Raw genomic sequence first — 19,525 nt, forward strand, 5'->3', positions numbered from 1 at the left:
TAGAGCCAATCAACAATTTTAAGCATCATTTTCGTTCTCAGTGACCCGGAATTAGTAAAGTTTGACTACATTTATTTCAGAAGTATTTTGGCTGTAGAGCAGTGTATTTGATGCAAGAACAATGGTAATAAATTCAGGGGCGTTTATTACTAATGACAAGGATGGCCATGATTTGTATAGAATTTTGCCTTGTGTTCGGAGTGACTCTGTGATGGGTTTAAAGAAGTATATATCCTCAGATATACTGTTATGTTCAGTTCTGCACAAATTACTTTTGCTTAAGATATATAAATGAGTTGCAGTATGTGACACTTGATGGGAAGAGGAGTATTGTCGTGCTGTGTACTTTAAAGTATGTTTTTTTTCATTTGTAAACGGTAATGTGCAAGGGAGTGAAGAATGTGGTTGTGGATGAAATAAGAGTGAGAGGTTATATGTACTGATGTCTAATCACTTAGTTTAGGAATGTGATAGGGAACTCTGACATAACGTACATCACTTTTTTTTTGCATGTTAATATAAGAAATTCTCCCCTCTTATAGGTTTACATATATATTTTTGAACCCTTAAACTTAAATGAGATATTTTAAAGGGCCACAATCTCAGGTGGTTGGGGCTCAAAATGTAGGTAGGATTTGTTATAAAAATGAGATTTAAACATTCCCCTGCAGAGGTGGAATACCAACCCCAGCAGCATGGTGCCAGTCTTGGAGAACCAGAAAGTGAAGTGGCTGTCAAAGTTGAGTGACATGCAAAAAGAAACAGGAAGCAATAGTAGTCTTTTAAATTAAATGTTTCATTTTCAAAATAAAAGATATGTTATGTTCTGTTTTGAAAGAATTCAAGGCAGATTCTTGGGGTTGCCAACTTTCATGATTTTATTGTGAGTCTTGCAATATTTGTTGTCTTTTCTTTAAGCTCCACCTTCTGGAGTCTTGTGATTACTGGAGAATCTTAACTTTCTTTTTTTTTTAAGTAAATTTCTAGCACTTGTGATTGCAGAGGAAAGCTTGAAAACATAAACCCTAAAGGATTTTTGGCATCCGACTCGATTTTTGAATGCTTGGTTTTGGCAATTCTGAAATTAAAGGTTTTAATTTAAAAAGAAAACATATTTTATGTATTTCTTTTGACTGTGTCGGAATCTGCTTTCCATTACACAAGTGTAAATGAGGAGTAACAGCATTGACTTCAAGCAGAGGAACGGAGAGCAGAATCAGGCCCATTTTCTTTGTTACCCCTTTCCTCTGATTTTCTTGAACACCAATTTTTTTCTTCTTTTGAAGAGACCTTGCGTATCATTGTACCCATGTTATCCCTCTTTGCACTAAATACTTCCCAGCCCCAGGAGCATGCTGATAACTTTGCTGTGGGGATGTAAGTAAGTACTGTACCAATGAATGCACAATGTGAACTTTCTATAAGTAAATCCCCGTGTTAAAAGTAATGTATGTGTATTGCAGTTGCTGTAAGATAGAGCTGTAACAGAAGCTCATACTTTTCACAAAGTAACTTTACAATTACACTCAGCCTAGGATTTTTGTTGAAATCTGTGAAACAGAAAGGTCTTAGACTGTCTATCAGAGTTGTCTGCAGAGAGCACATTAATACTGGGCTTACTCAAATGACTGCTTGACTCATTGGGGCTCATTCTCAAGTGATGAGCTACAGGGCAAGATTTGAATCTAATATTAAGACTAATGTATTGATTCTTTAGATTCCTTGCTGGGAAAACTAATTAGTGTTTTAACATTGTGTGTCTTTTCAGCTGACATATCTCTTGTTGAGAAAATCTAAATTAAAAAATACCTTTTTTGATCCTTATGCAGTAGTTCCCATCCATAGTTTTAAAGAGACATAGCTTTTAGTTCTGTGTCCTTTATCATATCAATAAGCTAGTAAAAACAGTGGAAAATAAATCCCACTGAAAGTAGTTAAATGAGATCAAACATAACCTTCACTGCAATGATAATAGACTCTATACTCCTTGCACGATACTTCTAACAAGAAGAACTCACCGTGCTTACAGTACAAGAGGGACTGTCCTAGTTAGGTTTTTGTTGAGATTCCCACTGTTATTAAAATAGAGCCCAATTCTGTTTTTATGTCAGTGTAGGTCAGGAGTAATGTGAGTTATGGTGGTGCAAAATTGCTTTAAGTGAAATCAGAATCAGGGCTGTAAGAACTAGTGCAACAGTTAAATTTTGTAACAGAAATGTTTTCTTGTCACAAAACACACCTTAATGGCAGAATCACTGCCCCAGGAGTGACAATAGTAAACAGCAAGGGCAGTGCTGCTAACAGAGATTACTGTTAGCTGCAGATGGAATTGTTCCAATTTTTTTTATTTATAGTACTGAGCTTTATTCGATGTATCTAACTAAATTGCACAGATTAATCATTGTTCCTACCTTAGTTTTGGTCCATTTCCCTTTTTGATACCATAAATAGAGACTTGAAGACATTTAATTCAGAATATATTTTAAGGGACATTTCATTAAGTTTACTTTTAAATTTAAAAAATACCTTTCCTACCACAGACCATCTGCAAATTCTGGTGTCTCAGAGGGTGTTTGTTTTATCTTCAGAATCACATTTCTATCTCTGTTAAGGTTTTCATGATAGAATGGCTTGGTACCGGAGTTAAAAATTGCCTTGTGGAGAACGTTATGCTAACGTGGCAATTGGGTAATGAGGGGTTTGTAAACTGAGTAAAGAATGTAATTCTGCTCACAGGTTCGTATCTAGCCTGATTTTTATGACTAAGTACTTCATGATCAGTAAATAATAAATTCAGTTTACTGGATAGAAGTTTTGTCACTTAGCAATACTCACTCTGAATATATATTTCTTAATTGGCATCAATGGCACATTTCCCAGGAAGCATAACAAAATGGATCATTTAATAGATGCCCAATCTCTCCATCCATCTATCTATCAGCACAGCACATGATGTTTTGACTTTAATATGGTAATTATCTCAGGCTGACTTCAGAGCAGGAAGCTGCCACCCACACAGCAGTGCTTAATTACTTTAGACTTCAGCCTGCCAAGTGAAAAATTGACTGTTTTTTTTCCCCCCACATTGCCTGGAATTGAAATGATTTCATTGTCATTTTAGTTGAAATGCAGCCTGACATCACCATGGCATCATGGGAACGAGAATGCAAAATTTCTCTGAAATTCTTAAAATAGGCTGAAAGCTGCCTTATATTTTAAATGTTTTTTTATGAAGCCCAGGTTTACATTTCCAGAATATTAATGATGAGCTGCTTCATCTTATGGGAGGGAACTTTTTTCAGTGAATCAACTTCACTTGCAAACCAGTAAGTGCAATTTTGTAAGGTTGCTGCAAGCTAATGCCAGCTTTGGCACTTTAAGGGCAGGTGACTGGTTAGGATTAATGTTTACATATTATATAGTTAACTAGTTAGATTGCAAGAATAACTAATAAAATGAAAGTGATAATGAATGAATGGCTCCATTCAGACAGCTCATGTATTGAATGTGTATGCCTTTCTTTTGTCAACTGCAGGCTTCAAAATAACAGCCTTTAATATAAAAGCAGGAATGAAAGTGTTTCTGCAACAATTCTAAGCTACTTTTGAAAGCTATGAAAATCAGAACAAGACTTTAAGAGTATGTTGTTAACATGCTGCTAATTGATTTGCTACACAAATATTGGAATCAACGTTTCTGAATTAAGCACTTTGTAGAGCAATTCATGTCCAGAAGGGGGGAGGATCTTGTTTCCTAAATGCCTCATCTTGCACCCATTGAAGGCAATGGAACTTTTTGGCATTGATTTCAAAGGCATTGATTTGGGCCTTATTTTCATGCATGCTAAGGTCTAATTTTGCTTCCCTAGGCAGCATAAAGGGGTCTTAAAGTGTAGGTAAATGCCGAACTGAGAAACCACAGTGTGCAGAGGGCCTCCCTGACTGGTGCAGAACTAGCATAAGGTTCTATACTGGCCCTAGCCCTAGCACCTGGAGAATGGGGCCTGTTGGAGTGCACTGCACTGTAAGGTTGTTCTCTGCTTCCTAGGGCTCTTAGGGGAACATGGGACACATGGTGTAAATTAAATCAGCCTCAGGGCTGCTCAGACTTACATCAGGGTGGGGCAGGCTCCTGCATCTCTCCAGAACATGGGAAGTGCAAAGATGGCTTAAAAGCACCTTTATTACCTCCCCGATCCCTGCTCCAAGCACAGGAATGGAGTGACTGAGAGTCAGGTTGATTGTTCAGAAGCTACCATCAGTTAGTAACCACCCTCTCTTAGGGCTGTAGTTCACATACCCACAGTATAATCCCCAGCAAATTAGGAAAAGGATCCTGGAAACTGGCTCACTTTATAAGGTTCCTCTGACGAGGGAGGGCAGGGGCACAGCCTCAATGGAAGCCAGTCATTCATGTAGAGAGGACATTTCCAAGCCTGACAATGATAGGGCCTGTAAGGGGAGGCCCTTCTACCAGTATGAAGAAATTGCGCTGCTGTTGGATCCTCTGTGCGAGCCCAGTAATCCTAGAGGTAACAACAGTATTAACTTTTGTGCATATGTCCATTCAGTTTTTTTTTGGGGGGGGGACCTGTTGTGCAGAGTGGCTGCTTCCTGTACCTTGCCCCATTGCAGTGTCTTTAACTCCTGCAGTGCCCCAGGGTTTGTGTGGAGGAAATTGCACAAGTTTGGGAGAGGTAGAAGCCTAGTGCATTGGGTCCATTCCTCCTGCTCTGGGCTCAGAGGCTTTGCTGCTGCTTTTTAATACTCTTATGTTCTGCTAAGTGCCTCGGAGCTATGGGGAGTAAAGGGCAGTGGGTAGTTGCATCTTTACCATGCACACCAAGGAGGAAAGAACTAAGTTTAAAAGAAGCTGTGGTTAAGTGAAATAGTGGTTCGGGACTATTTAGAAAAACTGGACGAGCACAAGTCCATGGGGCCGGATGCGCTGCATCCGAGGGTGCTAAAGGAGTTGGCGGATGTGATTGCGGAGCCATTGGCCATTATCTTTGAAAAATCATGGCGATCGGGGGAGGTCCCGGATGATCGGAAAAAGGCTAATGTTGTGCCCATCTTTAAAAAAGGGAAGAAGGAGGATCCGGGGAACTACAGACCAGTCAGCCTCACCTCAGTCCCTGGAAAAATCATGGAGCAGGTCCTCAAGGAATCAATTCTGAAGCACTTAGAGGAGAGGAAAGTGATCGGGAACAGTCAGCATGGATTCACCAAGGGCAAGTCATGCCTGACTAACCTAATTGCCTTCTATGAGGAGATAACTGGGTCTGTGGATGAGGGGAAAGCTGGGGATGTGTTATTCCTTGACTTTAGCAAAGCTTTTGATACGGTCTCCCACAGTATTCTTGCCACCAAGTTAAAGAAGTATGGGCTGGATGAATGGACTGTAAGGTGGATAGAAAGCTGGCTAGATCGTCGGGCTCAACGGGTAGTGATCAACGGCTCCATGTCTAGTTGACAGCCGGTTTCAAGTGGAGTGCTCCAGGGGTCGGTCCTGGGGCCGGTTTTGTTCAATATCTTCATTAATGATCTGGAGGATGGCGTGGACTGCACTCTCAGCAAGTTTGCAGATGACACTAAACTGGGAGGAGTGGTAGATACGCTGGAGGGTAGGGATCGGATACAGAGGGACCTAGACAAATTAGAGGATTGGGCCAAAAGAAACCTGATGAGTTTCAACAAGGACAAGTGCAGAGTCCTGCACTTAGGACGGAAGACTCCCATGCACTGTTACAGACTAGAGACCGAATGGCTAGGAAGCAGTTCTGCAGAAAAGGACCTAGGGGTCACAGTGGACGAGAAGCTGGATATGAGTCAACAGTGTGCCCTTGTTGCTAATGGCATTTTGGGCTGTATAAGTAGGGGCATTGCCAGCAGATCGAGGGACGTGATCATTCCCCTCTATTCGACATTGGTGAGGCCTCATCTGGAGTACTGTGTCCAGTTTTGGGCCCCACACTACAAGAAGGATGTGGAAAAATTGGAAAGAGTCCAGCGGAGGGCAACAAAAATGATTAGGGGTCTGGAGCACATGACTTATGAGGAGAGGCTGAGGGAACTGGGATTGTTTAGTCTCCAGAAGAGAAGAATGAGGGGTGATTTGATAGCTGCTTTCAACTACCTGAAGGGGGGTTCCAAAGAGGAGGGATCTAGACTGTTCTCAGTGGTACCTGATGACAGAACAAGGAGTAATGGTCTCAAGTTGCAGTGGGGGGAGGTTTAGGTTGGATATTAGGAAAAACTTTTTCACTAGGAGGGTGGTGAAGCACTGGAATGGGTTACCTAGGGAGGTGGTGGAATCTCCTTCCTTAGAGGTTTTTAAGGTCAGGCTTGACAAAGCCTTGGCTGGGATGATTTAGTTGCGAATTGGTCCTGCTTTGAGCAGGGGGTTGGACTAAATGACCTCCTGAGGTCCCTTCCAACCCTGATATTCTATGATTCTATGAAAATTGTAATTAATAGAAGCGAGCTTAATAGGAGACCCGGTGCCATCTCCTAATGTAGGAAAACGGACATGGACAGAAGAGACCACTGATATTTTTCAACATCCTGGAAAAATCAAGTACAAAAATTAATGCTGCCCCAAAGCAGGTTATTTTGCAAAACCAGCCCTTACACCGCAGACTCCACTAAGTATCATCACCCTTGGCAGAGTTACAGGGGATCTTATCTCCACATCAATCACAAGCTCTTGAACATTTTTTTCCTAATGTATTTGGAACAACCAGGCTTTTATTAATTTAACCCTTGGCACTCTTAGGGGGCGATTCCCCTTTCATTACACTGCTGCAAATGGATTAGCCTCTTTGACATCAGTGGGGTTACACTAGTACAAACCCAGAGAGAAGAGAATCAGGCCATGCATCTTCAAGTTGTTTTACAAACATTAACTAATTTTTCTTCAACATCAGGCATCCCTGTGCTAGCTGAATCTCTCTCTTCCCTTCATGTTCCCTCTACGATGCTTTCCTGCAATCATTGCACATGCAAGACTTCTAATGACTTAGGCTATGCCTACATGGCAGATTTCTGCTGGCACAGCTATGTCAGTCAGGAGTGTAAAGGGGTATGATCTCTAAGCAAAACAGCTGTGTGGGCAAGAAGTCCCTACTGTAGATGCTGCTGTACTAGCAAAGCTGCGCTTTTACTGGTGTGGGAGCAGAGAAAGAACTGACAGGAAGGAACTGCAATGCATGACAGTTCGTTAGCAAGAGTCAGGCTAACTGTAACCCTAATAACGCGAAATTTGTAGAAGCGAGGATTGTGTGAGGGGAGTGGGAAAGAACTGTGTGAGAAGTTGTTGCGACCTTGTGTAGATAATGTGTAGAAAATATTGTATATAGGCTAGAGTCAAAATAAGTGAGAAAAATAAGATATCAAGATGGCCTATGTATAAACAAAATGCAGCTGTTGCTTATTATTGTCTGTAATGAAAGGTATAAAGGTTTGCTGTAATTGTTTACCTGTAGAGAGACCTGCTTAGCTCTCTCCCTCTGTGCAATTGTGAGAGTTAATAAAGCATCTGACTTGCTGTACCCAAACAAATAGTGAGAACTCTGTTTTTCTCCAACACTGGTATAACATCTTGTGTTGACAGGGAGTGTTTTCACTATAACAGTATAAAGCACAGATTTGCTGGTACCGTTGTGTGCCAGTGTGGTATACTAGAATCCATATACTGGCAAAGCTCTCCTTGTGTAGACATAAAGAACAGGAGTACTTGTGGCACTTTAGAGACTAACAAATTTATTTGAGCATAAGCTTTCGTGGGCTACAGCCCACTTCATCAGATGCATAGAATGGAACATATAGTAAGAAGATATATATACATACAGAGAACATGAAAAGGTGGAAGTTGCCATACCAACTCTAAGAGGCTAATTAATTAAGATGAGCTATTGTCAGCAGGAGGAAAAAAAACCTTTGGAGTGATAATCAAGATGGCCCATTCCAGACAGTTGACAAGAAGGTGTGAGGATACTTAACATGGGGACAAGTGACACCATCATAGGACCTAATCACATCAGCCACGCCATCAAGGGCTCGTTCACCTGCACATCTACCAATGTGATATATGCCATCATGTGCCAGCAATGCCCCTCTGCCATGTACATTGGCCAAACCAGACAGTCTCTATGCAAAAGAATAAATAGACACAAATCTGACATTAGGAATCATAAAATTCAAAAACCAGTAGGAGAACAGTTCAACCTCTCTGGTCACTCAGTAACAGACTTAAAGGTGGCAATTTTGCAACAGAAAAGCTTCAAAAACAGACTCAATGAGAAACTGCTGAACTAGAATTAATTTGCAAACTAGATACCATTAACTTGGGCTTGAATAGAGACTGGGAGTGGCTGGTAATAGATTCATTACACAAATTGAATCTATTTCCCCTTGATAGGTATCCTCACACCTTCTTGTCAACTGTCTGGAATGGGCCATCTTGATTATCACTACAAAAGTTTTTTTCTCCTGCTGATAATAGCTCATCTTAATTAATTAGCCTCTTAGAGTTGGTATGGCAACTTCCACCTTTTCATGTTCTCTGTACAGGGCCGGCGCAACCCATTAGGCAACCTAGGCGGTCGCCTAGGGCGCTAACATTTTGGGGGCGGCGATCACGGCGGCCGGATCTTCAGCCGCCCCGGTCGTCGGCAGTATTTTGGGGGCGGGACCTTCCGCCGCCTCTGTCGGGGGTGGTATTTCGGGGGCGGGCCCTTCCGTCACCTAGGGCGGCAAAAAAGCTGGCGGCGCTCCTGTCTCTGTATGTATATATATCTTCTTACTATATGTTCCATTCTATGCATCTGATGAAGTGGTCTGTAGCCCACGAAAGCTTATGCTCAAATAAATTTGTTAGTCTCTAAGGTGCTACTTGTGTAGACATGGCCTTAATTGGTACCTGTGGGTGCCCAAGATGGCTAGACTGTGTACACTGTTGAGGGGATAATGGATCTGATTTAGTAGCATTTCACATAGGCACTTCCACAAGAAGCAAATCAGTGGAGTGTCACGGCAAAGAGAATCAGATGTCTCTCTTGATTTCTAGTGTCCATTTTAGGGCAGAGGATGACTCAGATGAACTGTGGGGCCAGGTCCTGAGGTGCAATGCAGAGTTTTACACTGGCAGATTCTGCTCATAAAGCTGACTCAGTTGGCCAAGGGAGGAGCAAAGAAGATCTGGTGGTGTGTGTAGAGCATGCTAGCCTCCCACATTCCTCTCTTGCTGGCTAGGGGATTTACCTGGGATTTCCCTTTGCCTTTCCCATCCTCAGCTGTTGTGTCAGCCTCTAAGGCCATTGACAGACAGTGTAAGTTAGGGCCTTTAACTGCCCTGACTTACATTAGGGGCTGACCAAGCGCAGAGCAGACTAAGGATTGCAAAGCTTAGATTAGTACACGTCACTCCCACACCAAGTTGTCCCTTATGCAGTACATGACACACAGTCCTTTATGTCTAGTATCTGACAACCTGGAGTGTTTACTGTCCTGTCTCCTAGGTGTGTATGGGGGCACCAGGAGGAGGGCCTGTGGCAGAAGTAACTTTTCAGTGACAAGTTAAAAAGAAAAGCATGAGGGGAGACTCTTGGGACATTTCTATTCTCTTGCTTCCCATGCATCTAAATGGTTTCTCTGAATTAATAACTGTTTACAGCAGTGTATATAGTGCAAATTGAGCCGAAAAATATACATTTATTTTTTAAAAGAAATCTGTATAGCTGTAGCTATACAAAACCCTATTGGTTGTAAGCAGAACCTCATGTGTAGTTATATATTTTGAACGTTTATTGAGCAGCTTACCATATATCCAATGCACTTGTTCTACCATGCAGAAGATGGGTGGGTTCATCTAAGTCAAAAGCCATAATAAATTCTCTTGTGCTGAATGCTGCCAGCACTACTATTTGAATGTTAATCAAAAGAAGAGAAATGGATTTACTACGTCCCCAAATATGGAATACATAGTATCAACATTTTGTTAATGGAAGGTATATATTCTCTCTCTCTCTTTTAGACAGCTGTACAGCAAAGATCCACTGAAATTATTTTTTTACTGTCACACAAACTTTTCACAAAAGAAAAATGCAGAAAAGCCTTTTGAAATATATCTAGTGACACTAGGGAGTTTACAAATACTAGCATATTAATATACAGCTAAAATAATAAAAAACACCATGCTGCTAAAGATGTTTAGAATTATCAGCTCACTGCAGGAGTTTATTAGAAACTCCTGCTTTCTTTTATTAAAATTTCAATTGGCTTGGTGAATGAGATCCTATGTTAGTGTCATAAAGTGAGAAGCCAGAGGGGAACATACTGGCATTTAAGTGCAGATTTCATTTTGAAAACACTTTATATCAGAATATTACATGTTGCAAATATTACATACAATGTTGATGGTGTTAGAAGGAGTAGTAGTGATTTCCATGTTCATCATATTGTCCTTATTTTCCTATCTAGCAGTTTGTACACATCACTTTTAAATACAGACCAAGACTTTTTAATATACCCATAAATGGTGAACAAAGTATTGTATCGTTCTGTGGAGATTTTTAAAATGCAATTGACACATGTCAGATCGTCAAGATTGGCTTTAAAGATAATCAGAGTGGGAAGTTCTAAAGTTTTAGGCGATAACTGCATTGAATTAAATTAGAGAATTTGATATATATCCTCCAAAAATTTTAATTGATTCATAGTGAATTATATTTACAGTTTTTAGGAGTCTGGCCCAGGAGCATGTTGTATGAGTGATTTTATTTTATCCAAGGCTTATGTTAGCTTTCTTGTGTGTTTCAAACTGTTTCATGTCTGTGGCCAGATCCTTGGCGGGTGGAGCTATGCCGGTTTACGCAGAGTTACACTGATTTATACCAGCTGAGAATCTGGCCTTAATCTTTATCTTCTTTGTTAAAATAATGCTTGGCTTTGTTCTCTTTTAGTTTTGGAGACTTCTACCATGGATGTGCAGTTCCATGTAATTATGCAAACTCTTTCAGTTCCCTATTAACAACCTTAGGAGGGTTAATTTTCATAGATTCCCAGGCCGGAAGGGAACACTGTGATCATCTAGTCTGACCTCATGTATAACCCAGGCCATAGAACCTCTTCAAAATAATTCCTAGCACATAACTTGGAGAAAACATCCAAACGTGATTTAGAAATTGCCAGTGATGGAGAATTCTCCATGACCCTGGGCCCTTTTAAAGAGATAGATACATAGCTCGGAAATGTGTAGGTCATCCAGAGATGACCCTGCATGTGTGAATCACCCCCTTTGTGAGAGGCACTCTCTGCACAACTGTCTTCATTCTGCCTTGACCATACAGAGGTTTTTGCACTGCAGATTACATGGAGGAGAGGTGAAGACTGGGCAGGCTGAGGTAAAAGAAAGGGGGCTCCATCCCCCTTTGGCCCTGCAGAAATTAATCAGCTTTTTATGGCATTAGCCTGTATTATCTTTTCTGATAGGCCCCCTCCTCAGCCCCTTCAAAGGTCTTAGGAGCAGCTGTGGCCAACAAGAGTTTTAGTAGCACCGCTTGAATGGAGCTGCACTGCCAGGAAGCTGGTGATGTGGGGAAGGTAGGGGAGGCTGTTACGGAGGCTGAGATGGCACTGATTTCCCATTTGTCTCCTGGATGATGCCCCCTGACAGTATGATTGGGGTTGGGCTGTGGACTGACTCATGGAGATTTCCTTCATCTGAGCCCCCTTCTGTGGGTTTTTACATGGGTGCAGATGATCTGGCACTAAAAAACGTGTACATTGAAAGGTGCAGTTTAGCAGCATTACTGTTCAGCAGTATCTCTGGACAGCTGATTAATTCTAAGTGAGTTGATTTTTCCCCCTCACATTTTATCATGTTCACATAAATAACTTTGGTGGTCTCAGCACAGTGACATCTGGACATATTGCAAATGCTCATAAATTAACATGCGACTGTTTGGAATGCTGGGGCTGTATTAATTAACTTAGGATCTTTTAAAGAGATTCCTCTGTTTGGTTTCTTGTGATTGGATAATGAATGCTTCATTACTTTGTAAAACACTGCTTTAGAAATTGGTGTCACCAAAAGCTCAGTCCAGCTGGAGCTCCAAGATGAAAAAAATAAAAATCTCACATCTCCACATCTGGAGTCTTCACAGCATAGTGAGAAGTTTGCACTTTTGCAGCTGCAGCTCTTTCATGACAAGTTCTGTAGATTTTACACATGGCTGCCTGCTTGGAAAATATTTTCCAGATTTACATGTTTACAGCATTGACATACGAAGCTGAAGAGCCTTCCTTCTCCATTAGGGCACAAAGTACTCACAGATTGCACACTAACTTTATAAAAACTGGAAATGGGTCATTTACAACTTTCAAACAAATCAAAGTGCCCTTTGATCTCTCATCCAAGTTTCTTTAACTGCAATGAAAAAAATACCCTAACTTTGGTATTTGTCCTTAAATATGGTCAGTATTAATGTAACCATTATAGCTATCTGGAAATTCAAACAGCACATTTAATCCATTTTGTTTCAAAGTGTATGTCCTTTGGGAAGGAATGTTAATTTAGCAAACATAGGCACTGAAGAAAATATTTCTTTAACGTATGTAGTGCATCTTAACAGGCCCCATATGGTATCAGTCAGAGGTCCTGGTCCTTCCTATACTTTTTTTTCCTACAGGAGACACTGAGTGACATTCTGATTTCAGAAACACCTCTGTAAAATTGAGTAACTCTGTTGAAAAACACTGGTGTCAATCATGAGTAATGCCACTGAAATCAGTAGTGACTCTGGTGTAACTGAGATCTGAATTTGTCCCATGGACTTCAATTAAAATCTTTTGATGCCTGCATAACCAGTGAACATTTTTAAACCAAGCATGGAAAGATTTATGCTGCTGGAAGTGTTAAAAATCTTCAGCAATTGAATTTTAAAATGTTAAACTCAAACAATAATCAACAAATTAGTTTCATATTAACCACATTGTTTATATTTAATATTGTACTTTTTCCAACCTTTTGTTACATGAAAATGAATTACTTTGACATCTTTCTGACCATTATAACAGTTTCTATTTTAATGAGAAAAATATAGCCTCCTGACAAAAGAAAACCCTCTTAAGTTGCAGACACCTGTGCAAAAGATATTTTTATAATATTTGACGTTGCCTTTTCCACAAATGTATACTCTCTTGCTTTAAAGCTGGTCTTAGTGAAATCCATGTGCACAATCCTGAGAATTTTCTTTAACATTAGTCACAGTGTTGAATGAAATATTTTACCTTTATAGCAGATAAACTATGGCACAAAGCATATTAAAAAAGGCATTTTTATGTCCAAGATAGACTTTAAAAAGAAAGGTTTGACATTTCAAAAACAAAGTGTTCTAAAGAAATGCAAAGTACTGTGGATTAGCTGAGCAGGTGTCAAATATCTCATTTACAAAGCGGCAGCTATATACATGTGGGCAGTCAGAACGTTTTATGACCTTCTTTTAAAGAACGGATATCAGTTACGTTTTAATGTGAATACCCCACAGTCTGGGGCAGATTTTTATTCAGTAATATTATTAAGACTGACGGGGGATTTCAAAATGTTTGTCTGGTTTGGTTTGGAATTTTCTGTAGGTAGAAAAATATAATTATTTGGGATTGCCCCTGGCTACCTGAGAGATTGACTTTGCCTCTTCAGTGATGCTATCTGACAACTCAAGAGCTGTGTTCCACCAGGACACTGAAACTGTTAACCAATAGGTGGAGGTTCATGAACACTGGAGACAGAACTTTCACAGAGGCAGTACTTAGACTATGGAACTCATTCTTGTATCAGATATCAATGACCATCAAACTAAGCACATTCACAACTAAATGCAAAACTTACCTCTTTAGTTTAGCGCTTCCACGATAATGTTTTGTACACATACTACCAATGCTCACACAAACAAACAAGCAAAAAACCTACAAACTAATCAAACTTTCTCTTACAAGCTGATAGGAAAGATATTGGGAGAGAGATTATGTTATTTCTCTTTTTTTAATACTTAGGAGGTGCTTACACACTCTGGTGACAGGATCTGTACATATTACTAAATAGAGAATCATATGCATTTTGGATTAGTTTATATTTTTTAATTCAAAGTCAGGGGAAAACTAGGATAAACTGAAGGGATAAAGATCATCTAATGAAAAAACAGTATAAAATATAAGAGAATTATCTCATGAAAAGTAGCTCTGTCATTATAAATAAAGAATCCGAAAATACAGCTGATGTAGTCTGGTAGCCACACCATAGGCAGTCAACTACTAAAAAAATTACGATAAAATAATCCCTTAAGAAAGTGTGCATATATTCAACACCTCCCTGCCCCCAACAAAAATCAACACTTCCCCCCCCAACCCTCGCCTCCAACTTTTTAGGAGAGATTATGATCCTCATAAAGCACTTAATAGCAATCTCTGAAAAGAAAAACCCATTCTTTATATATACATACACATAACCACGCAATGCCCAAGCAAACATGTTTCTATAATCTGCTTCTAGTTTGAATTTCTAGGTAATGCCATTCCAGCTTTCCATAGATTTTCCTCTTGGACATCTTTATTTGAAAACAAGCTTTATTGTCTTATGTGTATCTGAAAGAAACAACTCTGATTGTCTGATGCTTTAATCCTAATTCAATGATAGAAAGTTCATAATGATTTATCACCTGAAAATGAAAATCTGTACTTATCATTGCAAATGAGTGTATATTATTTGAAACAGCTGCTATAGAGTTTCTAAACTCTTCCCCCTCCTCCCCCCCACTGTAGCAGTGTTTCCTTTAAAATTTTTCACTGACTAAGTTTTGGTTCATGTATTATTCTATCCTCCTGTGACCAAAGCTCTATTATATTTTATCTTGCTCCACGTAATGCTTGGAAATACCATTGGTATTACTATTGCAGAGCCTAGGAGCTTATTTATCTGCTAATTGATTCTTGGGGGACAAAAGATGGACATTGTCAAGCTAATATGTCTTAATGTGCTCACTAAAATTAGTCTTTCAGATTTCCATCACTGCTTGAAAGATGTTTGCCTCATAATTAGTATTCAGCCTTAAAAACTGTAACCTTCACCAAATGCTTCATATGTGAGTGAAAGTGTTTAAAATGGGTAAAAAAATAAAAAATAAAATTAATGGAGATATCCTATCTCCTAGAACTGGAAGGGACCTTGAAAGGTCATTCAGTCCAGCCTCCTGCCTTCACTAGCAGAACCAAGTATGGATTTTGCCCCAGATCCCTAAGTGGCCCCCTCAAGAATTGAACTCACAACCCTGGGTTTAGCAGGCCAATGCTCAAACCACTGAGCTATCCCTCCCCCCCCACAACAGTGAATACCTTCTTTGTATCTATGTGTGGCATTTCTTATCAATCATGCAAAGATCATCTGAGGGCCAAATTGTCCCCTGTCTGGGCTATTCCAATTTACAGAAACTCTGCAAGTTTGTGCTTGGGGAGTTTCTCCCTCACTGCTCTGTTGGGGTGAGGTTTGCCCTCCCCCAAGGAAAAGACAGGGAGCTACACCCCTGAAACCTGAAGGTCTCTTGAAATCTGTGGAGACCAAGTTCTTCTTTGAGTGCTGGTCCCCTATGTTGGTTCCACTGTGGGTACTCTAAATGTGTGGCATTCTCCTGGGCGCCCCCTTGTGGCCTCAGGGCAGCCCTGCAAGTGGCTCTTGGCCTCAGTTTCCATCTTGATTCCTGAGATATACTCAGTACAGCCTTTGGGGTATATAAATACAGTAGTACTTTTTGTTGGGCTAATTTATTAGTCCAAGTTCCACTACCATAACCCTTGAAGAAGGAAGAGTGGTTACTTATCTGTACTGTAACCAGATGCTTCAAGATGTGTGGTTCCTATAAGTATTTAACTGCTCACTCGCCATCCCCTCTGCTGTGGATTTGACTCTTGATTTGCAGTAGAGAAGGAAGTGGAGTGGTGGGCACTTCTGCACTGCCACTTATGCCCTTTTTCTGAAACACCAGGAGGTAAGTGGCACAGGTGAGGCCCAATGGGCACTACAAGCAAAAATCTTCTAGTTTTGTGTGTGTGTGGTGCGCGTGCACACCCACAATGGAATACAGATAGGACCACACATCTTGAAGAATTTTGGTTACAGTACAGGTAAATAACCTCCCTTTGACGGGTTGGATCACCAAAACCCCCTTGGGAATGCCACTTGATGTGCCTAGACTACCTCTGAGCCTGTTTTCCCTCCCAGCTTGGAACTTCAGTCCATTGCCTGGTTTGAGCCAAACACGCTTACCTGCTGCAAACACAGATCCAAGTCTGAACTGAAAACAGCTTAAGAAGTGCTCCTATCTCCAGCACCCAACTCCCAATGGGGTCCAAACCCCAAATAAATTCATTTTACCTTGTATAAAGCTTATACACGGTAAACTCATAAATTGTTCGCCCTCTATAACACTGGTAGAGAGATATGCACAGCTATTTGCCGCCCCCCCCCCCAGATATTAATAATACTCTAGGTTAATTAATAAGTAAAACATGATTTTATTAAATACAAAAAGTAGGATTTAAGTGGTTCCAAGTAATAGAACAAAGTGAATTACCAAGCAAAATAAAATAAAACACGCAAGTCTAAGCCTAAAACAGTGATTACAGATGAAATCTCACCCTCAGAGATGTTCCAGTAAGCTTCTTTTACCGACTAGCCTCCTTCTAGTCTGGGTCCAGCAATCACTCACACCCCTGTAGTTACTGTCCTTTGTGCCAGTTTCTTTCAGGTATCCTCTGGGGGTGGAGAGGCTACCTCTTGAGCCAGCTGAAGACAAAATGGAGGGGGTCTCCCAGGATTTTATATAGTTTCTGTCTTGTGGATGGAAACCCCTCCCTCCTCCTGTGTAGAATCCCAGCTACAAGATGGAGTCTTGGAGTCACATGGGAAAGTCACATGTCCATGCATGACTTAGTTCTCTACAGAGACATTCCCAGGAAAGCTCAGATGTGGATTGGCATCTATCAAGGTCCATTGTTCGCCAAATACTTCCATTTACTTGAGTAACACCTTCACAATATGTTGATCAAATATGCCTGAGGTGCTTTCTACAGCAAACATTTTAAATACAAGCATAGAGCCAACGCTCATAACTTCTGATATAAAAATGATACATGCATATGAATAGGATGAATACATGCAGTAGAACATAACCTTTTGCAAAGATATGTTACATGGCATATCTAGCATAAAACATATTCCAGTTATGTCATATTTACGTTCATAAGCATATTTCTATAAAGCATTATGAGGTGCAACGTCACACTCCCTTTATCTGTGCCTCTGCACTATCTCCAACTCTATCAGGATTCCTGGCGGCTGCTCAAGTAGCCCACCTGACGGGAGCAAAGCATTGACGTTGCAGTGGGAAAGTGGTATAAATTAATGCTTCTGGGGTCACCGTTATCTTGCATCCAGAGTCCTCCTAAGGTCTGGGGTGGGCAGGGCAATGCTAAATCCTGGCCTGCCCTGTACTCTCCTGATTGCTAGAGGCCAGTCTCCAGAGAATGCCAGGTAAGAAGCTTATGCTACAAGGCTTGTAGTCTCCCTTCCATGCCTCTGAGTCTTGGAACCCCTGCTTTTTTTTGCTTCCTTCCTAGGGTGACCAGATGTCCTGATTTTATAGGGACAGTCCTGATATTTGGGGCTTTTTTTTATATGGGCTCCTAGTACCCTCCCCCCCATCCCGATTTTTCACACTTGCTATCTGGTCACCCTATTCCTTCCATTCACTGAAACAGAGGGAGTATTTGGCCCATTACAATGGAATAAGCACCAAAAACTGTTGATTTGGGGACACACTTCCATGGCAGTGTCAAGTTGTAGGAGACTGTAGCAATGCTTGCATGCTTTTCTAAATTGTTTCATGCCTAAAGTGAAATTGTTTTATCATATTTTCTTGATGTAATAGTTTATTGTCTAAGATATGGTACATACCATCCAGTAGAGATGAGGCTTTATACAGCTGGTGTATTTAAAATGTAGTATTACAAATTTTAAATACACCTGATTTTTTGATCTATCAAAATTGTAAATGTTAAACATAGTAAATGTGAGTAGTTTTCCAGAGAAGTACAGCATCATCAGACAAAAAGTCTCTAGAAATCATTCTGTGGTATCTTGCAGTACTGATAAAGTAGTGGAGCAATTATGCAGTTGCTTAGTTTTATGCATATAGCTAGTTCCATTGCTTAATGGAACTACTCATGTGTACTGTTAAGCATGTGAATAGGTGATTGCTGGACTGAGGCTTGCTTTGCTAATGCTTATGGAAAAGCATTGCATTACAAGTACTGAAATCTCTTAAATTTGTGGTGATCTTCTCTAATGGAACTTACGACACTCTCTGCCACCACCAGCTCTGACATGTTTCAAAAGCTGGCAAGTGCCTCCAGGCACTCTCACCACTATGGAACAAAGAGCTACTGCAATGGAAAACACTGACTTGTATGGAAGAAGTTTGTCAAAGTTATTTATCCAGTGATTCACCTCCCTTGAGGGGTATCCTCTGCTTATGCTCCTTAAGTTCTTTGTAGTGCATACTACAACTCAATAAAGATAATCTCAGCAAAATAATTGGTTGCTTAAGGGGAAATATATAAACTTTTTACTAAAAATATAGTACAGCAACTTCTGGAGAAGGAGGGTTGTATGGTGGGCGGAAGCAGGGGAACTCTGACGCATGACTCTGTTTCTTTTCCTATCTCTGTCACTTTTTGTCTGTGTAAACTTGGGAAAGCCTTTTAACCACCTGCACCTCAGTTTACCTGTGGGTACCATCTGTATTATAATACCTACCTCCCAGGGTATAATTTATAATTGAGTCAAAAGAGCTTTGAGATCCTTGGATGGAAGATAGAATATAATGTAAATTATTTATTATTCAGATTCTTTGCCTTTGTACTCTTTGTGCTATTGTAGGAGATTGAAACATGTATTTATGATACATTTAATGCAAACAGTATTATAAATCTGATAGCACTAACATTTAATAATTCTTAGTAAACTGCTTGTGAAAAGAGACCATTATGTTAAATTCTAATGTACCTGCAAATGAGAGACAAATTTTGGCAGCTCTTTTTTTCCACGTTGCTTTAAAACTCTTTCCATACAATATATGCTATGGAGTGTTATTAATTTAGCCATAATGTGTTAGAAAGCAGAAAAGTATTTTTGCCATCTTTGTTTAAGCCTTCACACGAGGAACATGTTCTCCTCATTTCTTGCTAGCCTTTTTGCAGTAACTTCCCACTTCCTGCTTGTTCATTGAGAGGAACCAAATACAGCAGGTTGTGATGCTGTAATGCAAGTCATATACACCACAGCAAAAGTAAGCAGATGGGGGGCCTTTTAACTAAAGCATGTTGCGCTTAAATCTTGTTGATACCATTTGTAAAGTATTTTAAATGAATTCTGTTTTCAATGCAACAATTTCTGGATGCCATTTGAAATTTTAAAT

This window comes from Terrapene carolina, unplaced genomic scaffold (genome assembly GCF_002925995.2).
Source record: "Terrapene carolina triunguis isolate 2854851 unplaced genomic scaffold, T_m_triunguis-2.0 Scaffold211, whole genome shotgun sequence".
NCBI classification, from domain to species: domain Eukaryota; kingdom Metazoa; phylum Chordata; order Testudines; family Emydidae; genus Terrapene; species Terrapene triunguis.